We start from the raw sequence: 9,380 nt of genomic DNA on the forward strand, positions 1-9,380 counted from the left end.
TCGAAGAATTTTTCTCTCTGCCACGTCTGCTTGCGCAAGTACCCAGGCTTTGGAACCATACATTAGCACGGGTAGTATCAGTGTTTTGTAAAGCGTTATTTTTGTTTGACGAGATGTGGCTTTGTTTTTAAACTGCTTACTTAAGCCAAAGTAGCTTCTGTTGGGCAATACAATTCTTCTTTTTATTTCACAACTGATGTCGTTTGTTGTGTTTACGGCGGTGCCGAGGTAGACGAAGTCTTTTACTACCTCAAAATTATAGGAACCAACTTCAACAGTTGGTCCGAGCTCAATGGACGCATTACGCGTCGACACCATCAACTTTTTCTTCCCGCCGTTTACCGCCAGACCCACTTTAGCAGATTCTTCTTAGAACTTCATAAAGGTATCAGTTACTTCTTTTACTGATCTTTTGACGTTTGCCTCTCGTATAACCTTTTCCAGCAGGATGTTGAAGAGATCACACCTGACTGTCTCCTTGCCTGAAACCTCTTTTGGTACAAAACTCTTCGGAGAGGTTCTTTCCTATTATAACTGAGGATGTCAATTAAAGTCATTTTACAAAGTCGAATGAGCTTTGCGGGGATACAAAATTCTGACATGGCTTGGAATACCTTTGAACGTAGTGGGCTGACGAAGGCTGCTTTATAATCGACAAAAAGATGGTAGGTGTCGATCTGCATCCCTTGGGTCTTCTCCAGGATTTGCCGCAGGGTAAATATCTGGTCAATGGTGGACTTGCCAGGTCTAAAGCAATGTCGTGCTCTGATATTGTTAAAGTTACGAAGTTTTTCGGCAATTCACACACACACGACCCGAACGCAACGAAAGATCACACAAGTGTTTTGATTTGTTTTTGTTTTGCAGCATGCGTGCATACAACGTTACGTACGTTGCAAAATATTGAGAATTTTGTGTGCCCTCTTCTTGGTCGGCTGTGGTCTAAAGCCGCATTGGTATGGCCCAATTATCTCGTTGAACATAGGCTTTAGTCGTTCGCACAATATCCCTGACACCATATTGTAGGCAAACGGGAGTAGACTTATGCCCCTATAGTTAGAGCATACAGTCTTATCTCCATTCTTGTGGACTGGGGTACTCGTTCTTCCTGCCAGATGGTTCTAACTAGCTGACACAAGCAGCGTGTCGCATCCGGTTTGGAACAGCTCGGCTGGTAAGCCGTCGGCACCTGCTGCCTTATTATTCTTCAGCCGGTCATCTTGGCTGGGCGGTATACATTCAATACCATCTTCTGGGATTGGATCTGTGGTACCTTTGTCTTCTTCGCTAGTATAGGATACCACGGCAGCGGGTTCTTACGTACCGGATTGACCCGAAACCAAAAGTGTTTCGGCCAGCGGCTGCCAACCCAGCATTATATGCTGCTACAACAACAACCAACAGGTTTGACAAATATTCTTTCCATATCCTGAGCACACTATCTGTATCAGTTACCAAATTACCTTGCTAGTCTGTACCAAAGCCATCAGTTTGATGCTCCACTCTTTGGTAGAATTTTTGGACTTCATTCTGGCTCCTGTATATCACGATTTTTTCACACTCCCGCTTTTCCATCTCTCTCTCTGTTTCCTGTGGAAAAGTCTAACTTTCATGTTGTGTCTGTTCTTACTTTGTTTGCTGCGTTTAACCGGGTGCGTATCTTTGCTGCAACAAGGTAGTGGTCCAAGTCTATGTTTGCTACTCGGAACGAACGCACATCCAACACGTTCGATGAATGTCTTCCATCTGTCACAACGTGATCAATTTGATTTCTTGTTTTCTGATCTAGAGACAGCCAGGTGCCCTTATGGATGTCGAGATGTTTAATTCTGGTGCTGCTAACTACCATGTTTTTTGCCGCTGCCAAGTCTATCAGCCTCAAACCATTGTCAGATGTTTCATTGTGGAGACTGAATTTTCCGACTGTTGGGCCAAAGATATTTTCCTTTCCAATTTTGGCATTAAAATCGCCTAGAATGATTTTAATGTCATGGGCAAGGCAACGGTCATATGTTTCTTCTAAGCGCTCGTAAAATATATCTTTGGTCTGCACATCCTTGGGAGCATGAGCGCAAATAAAGCTGATGTTGAAGAATTTTGCTTTTATTCGAATTGTAGCAAGTCTTTCATTCACTGGTGCGAAGGTGGAGACCAGGCGTTTTAACCTTCGACCAACTACAAATCCGCAACCAAACTCATGCTTTATGTCATGGCAGCTATAATACAGTGCGTCACCTTTAGGTGTTGTTGTGACGCCTTTCCCATTCCATCGTAGTTCCTGTATGGCAGTTAAAACGTTTGGTCCTTAAAACGTTTGCGAGGGTCGTGAACATTAGAGGAATTTGTTTTTCTTTTCCCACGTTGTAATGTTTTTTTTTCATAGTGGGCTTCTTTTTTTCTAGGGGAGGGTTACTAACTTGCGCCAAACCAAAGTTTTTAACGTTCTTATGTGTGAACGCGCGGCACCATTTAGCTCACTACCTATAACGGATGTTAACGGCAGCTACCCCAGGTGACACTACGGGGAGGTCAGTGTCCACTTGAGATGAGAGATGGACCAAGATAAATCCTGGACTTTGCCAAGTTTAAGCTGGTCAGGACCTTGATATCTCTCATCGCCTACGCCACCTCCATAAGCCAAACTACATACGAATAAATTTCCAACTCAGGCTTGGTCTACCTTCGCTCAATCGCCGTCAATGAATATTGGTCCGTAAATCTTTCGAAAAATATTCTTCAACATCATTCTTACCTGTTCTCATGACCCGACCGAAGACAGAAATGATATATTCCCGTCTCAGCATGTATGCAGAAGAAGATGAGGTTAACAAATGTTCTCTTTCCTCTACGATGTAAGTACGATAACCGAAGATGTTGTGGAGGAAAGATGTAGATTTCCATTTATGAAAAAGTCCTTCATCATTGGAAGGTAGTTGTTTAAGTTATTTTTTAGTTCCTTAACTTCTCTATCAGTCGCGATGACTACGCTCCAGAACGAGCCAATATACAATCGGCAAGTGATTGTCACCGCTGCAAAAGTTGTATCAACTAAAGATTTTTCCTTAAAGTTCTAGCGTCAATTCATTGAACTTCCATCTTCGCAACGGTCAGGTGAGTTATCCGGAGATGCAAGAATCTAAAAAGAAATCAGCAACTGGTCTCCTTCACATCCAGTGAATTTGGGACAGCTGTCTCCAAATCCAAACCATCCAAAGCCTTTGACCCTGATGGGATCCAATACACATGTTGAAGAAGCTCGATACATCACGCTTGGGGTACCTGACCAGAGTTCTAGAGTTGCAAATTACATAGTTGATGTGTCCGGAAATCTGGAAGGTTCCCCAAGTTATTCCGATGTTGAAGCCCGAAAAATTTGTTACACCTGGCACAACAAGAGCTTTTCAAGAGTTAACGAACAAGGTTGCAAATTTCGTGAATCATCGGCGGCAGCTGCCATTGTGGCAGCTCTTAACCTGTCAAAGGCGTTCGTGTCACACCCTGGGCTTATCAATTACTTTATGGAACGTAAAAATACCGCAAGATCAAAATGTGATTGCCACAAGGCAATTTTGTCCAATCTTTATCTTGAAAAATTCCCCAATCCACTAGAAAAAAAATCTGTGGTATCGTACGCGGATGACTGTTCCATATTTAATATTCACGACATAAGTGCTCAGATTTCCGTCAATCCAGCCACCGTCGATAATTTCTTTCGGGGGCGCAATCATGTTTTATCACCTTCATAGTCACCTGTGGAACAGGACGCAAGAAGCAAACCTAGAATATGATGTATTCAGGCGTATATTCACACTCAATAATTCAAAAATACTGGGAGTAATCTACGACAATCTCCTCCACTTCTCGTCATACGCCACCTATATAAATCGCAAAGTGAAAGGCAGGAATAAAGTGAAATCCAAATCCAATGAAACATGAATTGTTCATTTGTGAGGCCTTTTGCTGTTAAAGTCTTCGGTTATTCTAGAGGTTATCACACAGAGTGCTGTGACAATACTCAATCCAGTTCGTAAGTCGTGTTGGCGTTTCACAAGATACACATGCACAGTGATGTTATAGGTCAATGAATACTTCCCAAGTGAGCCGACTTTCCAGGTTTGGGTATAGGGAAGACAGGCCCCGATATTTCACATGCCCGGATTTCACATGCTTGAGACCAGAGATGGTCTGTTTGACGATTTTTTGGGTTTTCTACGGTCGTAAAGTTGTAAACGTCGGAAACGTCGCATACCTGTATGAAACGTATAAAAAATTGTTTACGTCATAAACCTAAAAATGTCTATGTCCTCTCTATAATTTCTAATTAAAATTATTGTTACACATTTATTACCTCTACTCTAAGGGTTTTTTGGTGTTATATTTGCAAATTTTAATTATATTTTACCCTTTTTATACCCTCAGCATTTATGCTAACGAGGGTATATACAATTTCATACGGGAAAATATGTGTCTCATTGAAATAATTGTTTTAGACCCCAAGTATGTTTGGACGAAATCCGTTTCAGACAATTTTGAGTTGATCCGTCACTCTGTCTGTCTGGCTAAAGCGTACGATAATTCTTGAACGGATCAACTGATTCGGTCCAAAATTTGGCTTTCGTAATATTTTGTCCATAATATTTAGTTTAAGTTCGAAGATGGGTTATATCTGTCCACTTCTTCCGGTACCTCCCCCACAAAATTTCGAAAATGTTGGGAAAATTTGTGTGCACGATAACTCTTGAAGGGAGTAACAGATTTGGTTCATGCTTTGCACATCATGAAATTTCTACCAGTCTTATATGAGGTTCCAATATGGACACAATTGGTCCATATTTTCAGGTACCTTTGGAAATGTTCAGTTTAGGACCAACTCTGAAATCGATTTGATTTCTGCTGTAACAACGTGTATTCACTGCCCCCTATACACCGTGTGTAATATTTGCATTGCAAGACTCTCGAACGGATCTCCCTATACGGTCCACAATTTGGCCTTCGAAATATTTGTCGAAACTTAGTTTAAGATCGAAGATAAGCCAAATCGGTCCACTCCTTCAGGTACCTCCCCCACAAAGGTTACAAAATGTTCGGAAAATTATGTTCACGACAACTCTTGAAGGGTGGGTACAATTTGGTCCATAGTTTACACATCCTAATATATAATATATCTTCCAGATATACATAGATCAAGATCGAATATGGGTTATATTTGTCCACTCCTTCGGTTACCTCCGATACAAAATTTCGGATAAGTTCACTTTAAGACCTGCTCTCGAATCACTTTGATTTTTGTTGAAGCAACTTGCATTCGCTGTCTCAATTACGACAGTAAAAGTTTTTCGGAAGCAAATCCATACTTTTTGAGAAAACAGCCCGAAGGGCGTAAAAACACCTATGGCACCATATGTAGTGGCTGGAGAGCACGATAACTCTCAAACTGATCAACCAAACTTTGAATCTCCTAATATTTTGTCCAATTGTAGTTTAAATATGAAAATGGTGCGGCTTTGATGTACACATTTTCCATTGTGATGGTGGCTATGTCCCTGTACTATAACAGGGCGCGCGAAGCTCTGCATACCGTTTTTCTAGCGACGGGTATTTGGAGGTGCTACACAAATATCTGCAGAAGTTTGCAGCAGCAAGGAACGGCGTTGTGGGTGTTCGGTCTATGCTGTCAGTACATAGCCGTATCATTTGAATATTTTTTATATGTTTTTGTTTTCCACAGCTTTTTGGATCCGACAAGTTTGCGCCATAGCTCTATTTGATGGGTAAGCACGAGTTTTTTCAATTTGTTTTTTTTATGTTTTGGTTCTCTGTGTCAGCTGGGTCTTTCGTATGTATAGCATACCTTTGATCCGCTTGTTTAAAAGCTTCTATTGGGAAGTTTACCGCAGTATTTTGAAGGCTGTGGCCTCAATATCGCACCGATTGGGCTGAAATTTGGTATTTAATATTCGTTGGGGGTATAAAACTTTCCGTCTGAAATTTGTCGGTATAGGTCCACGTCATGACATAGTCCCCATAGAAGAGTACCACCCGTTTTTCCGTATTGTATAGGTTGTGGTCTCCATATCCCAACGAAATGGCCGAAATTTGGTATTTTGTTTTCATTGGGGGTTTAAATTTTCCACCAGACATTTGTCCATATAGCTTCACGTCTTCATATAGCCCCGTAGAACGGTACCTCCCAATTTTCAGTCTTGTAAAGGCTTCAGAGTGATAATCGAACCGAAATAGATGAATCTTGGAATTTAATTTTCGATGGAGTTATAAAACATTCCAGACGAGAATTAGCAGTATAGGTCCTCATGCTCTTATAGTCCTCATAGAATTGGTATTTTGAAAACTGTGGCCTCAATATCACACTGAAAGGGCCGAAATTTGGCATTAAGTCTTCAATAGGGATGTAAAACTTTCCATCTGCAATTTGTCTCGATATATGGATGAAATTTGGTATTTAGTGTTCGGAAGAAGTATAAAACATTCCAGAATAAAATTTTCGGTATAAATCCACGTTTTAAATTTTTTCTATTTTTTATTAGATAGCTGATAAAAAAATAACAAATTCGAAAAAGACTTTTTCTACTTTTTTATTTGCATATAAATTTAACAGAAGTCAGCCTTGGAACCTTTAGTGAAACAAATCTGAAGATATACTAAAATGTTTTGCTGATGAGCAGCGTCACCACAGCAAAACTAAACGAAATCAAAAACCTTATTTTGAAAAAGTCCGATTTTACTTAGAGATCCCCCATACACTTTTATACGGGTAAAATGTGCCTCATCGAAATAATGATTTTAGACCCCAAGTATGTTTTGACGAAATCCCTTTTAGACAATTTGGAGTCGATTTAGCCCTGTCCGCCCGTCTGTTTATCTGTCTGGCTGGAACGGATTAACCGATTTTTTCCAAACTTTGCCTTTCATAATATTTTTTCCAAACTTTGGCTTTCATAATATTTTTTCCAAACTTAGTTTAAGTTTGAAAATGGCCATATCGGTCCACTTCCTCGGATACTTCACTCACAAAAGATCAAAATGATAACTCTTGAAGGGACTAGCCGATTTGGTCCATACTTTTCACATCGTAATATTTCTACCAGACATAGGTCCAGTTCTAGTATGGACTAAATCGATCCACGGGTACCTCCCACACTAAAGTTCGGAACCTCCTCTCGAATCGTTTCGATTTTTCTTCCAACAGGTTGCACTCAAGACCCATATTACGGTGGTCTAATTGTTTTGAGTGGCTAATCCACACTTCTTGAGAAAATGACTTGGAAGCTGTAAAATCCCTAATGGCCAGCATGTGTGGTGGTTGCATCAGCCACCGCACTGCACGACAACTCTCGAACCGAATACTGCGTCGGTCCACACATTGCAGATCGTAATACTTCTTGGAATATTAGATGCAATTCAAAGGTGATGCTTATAAGTCCAATAAAATTGACGCGGAGCAGCCGATTTGGTCCAAACTTTGGATCTCGAAATATTTTGTGCAAACTTGGATTATGTTCGAAAGTGGGCCCCATTGGTCCACTTCTTGGGGTACCACTCACACAAATGTTCAATATTTTTGTTTAACTGCGGTTGAGGGTCTGATTTAGGATCCTTCGGAAATTTTTACCGTTGGTACTAATAGTGGCCCTGTTTAAAGCGATATTATGTTTTTCGTGGGCAAATCAATGTTTCCTGATATAATGGTCCAAATTATATGGTGACCAACTGAAATGGCCAGTGGGCGCGATATCTGTCGTGAGGAATGACTCCCAAAATGAGACACATATATAATGGACTTATAAATGGACTAAGAAATGTACCGATCCTTTAGGTAAACATAAGTTTTTGGAGAAAAAGTGTTTCAATTCACACAGGATGAGAGTACGTCTCTGTCGGCATAACCGACTTATACTATTTTACTTGTAACTTGTTGAAGTTTGTAAATGTTCTGTTTTCAGAGGGAATGTATGTTTCTGTCAGATTGATTTTGACTGTGTGCGAAAATGTTACGAGCTTAATGCTGTGTTAATGTGCCAGGAGGTATTGCCGACCAGGTAAGCGCTGACCATTGTAAAGTAAGAAAAACTGCGTCATGTTGCCATTATTCTAGAGGGATGATCCCCAGAAGAAGTTAAAATCATCAACCTCTTAAGCTACGTAGTTTCCCTGGCATCACAATCTAGTTCGGTATACCAGCTATCGTTGTGTGCATTCAGGTCTCCTAGTATTATGATGTGGTCGTCTTGTAGAAAATATTGTACATGTTATATTATCCAATTTAAAGAAGGCCATTCCATAATCCCTGACCGGACACTGTAGACTTCACTACAAGTATTACCAACCATTGTCACAGTACATAGTAAACCGTTAGCATAGCTCATTGTGTACTACAACAAATCAGCAGGATTGCAATGTGCAAAATGTCCTTCATGTTTTGCAACCGGTATAAATTGTCGATGATGCTGCTGCTCTCGTTGTTGTTGTTACACTCAACTTGTTGTCTGGCTTTTGGGAAATTGAAATTCATATGATTTATGTTAATTTTAATGCTTTTGCTTGTTGAACTCTGGATTAATAATAATGTCGAATGATGTATGGCAAGCATGGTTTACTGGTGGTACTGCAAGTTGAAATATGTACAACAGCAGGTTTAAATTTCATTTAGGTTGTTAGGATAAAGATATTTGGAGAATAGCCTGTACAGGAGCAACAATATATATATATATCTACATATGTGTATATGAATAAAGTGTATGGATGCCGTTTACCTTCGAGTCGAGAGGTTGTCAAGGTTTTATGACTACCCGTAATAATAACGTCATCATCATCACCATCATTGACAATTCATTAGGAAATTAACCTAAAGTTACGGTCCATAAAATTTATATTAGCAAATTGTGGAAATATTCTATGTTTGTGCATATTGCACACACTCACACACAAAAGCTAATATTTTGAATAAATGTTAACTCACATATGCAATTAATTTAAGTAACCCATTCACTTAAACTTTAAAGTAAGCTTTTCGTTATAGGGCAGGCAAATTGATGTACAATGTTTATCATATCATCAAAACACCTTGATGTAAAAGTGATGCAAAAGTAATTTTAAAACCTTGGTCTCTTTGCAAAACTGTGCAACACACAAACATCTCAAGTTTTCCTTCGACAATAATACCTTCCGTAAACAATGCAATTTCTTTCACACCTTTACTCCAAGGATAGAATTTCTTTGCCGCCTTCAACCAAAAAGTTGTTATTTTCAATTTAAATAATATACCCACAGACAAATATTGAAACCTTTATTCGTGATATGCTAGTAAACAACCACTGCAGTTGTAATTCAAATAACAACAACTGCAGTAGCAGTCAACATTT

This window comes from Musca autumnalis, unplaced genomic scaffold (assembly GCF_047663935.1).
Source record: "Musca autumnalis isolate F117 unplaced genomic scaffold, ASM4766393v1 scaffold_517, whole genome shotgun sequence".
NCBI classification, from domain to species: Eukaryota; Metazoa; Arthropoda; class Insecta; order Diptera; family Muscidae; genus Musca; species Musca autumnalis.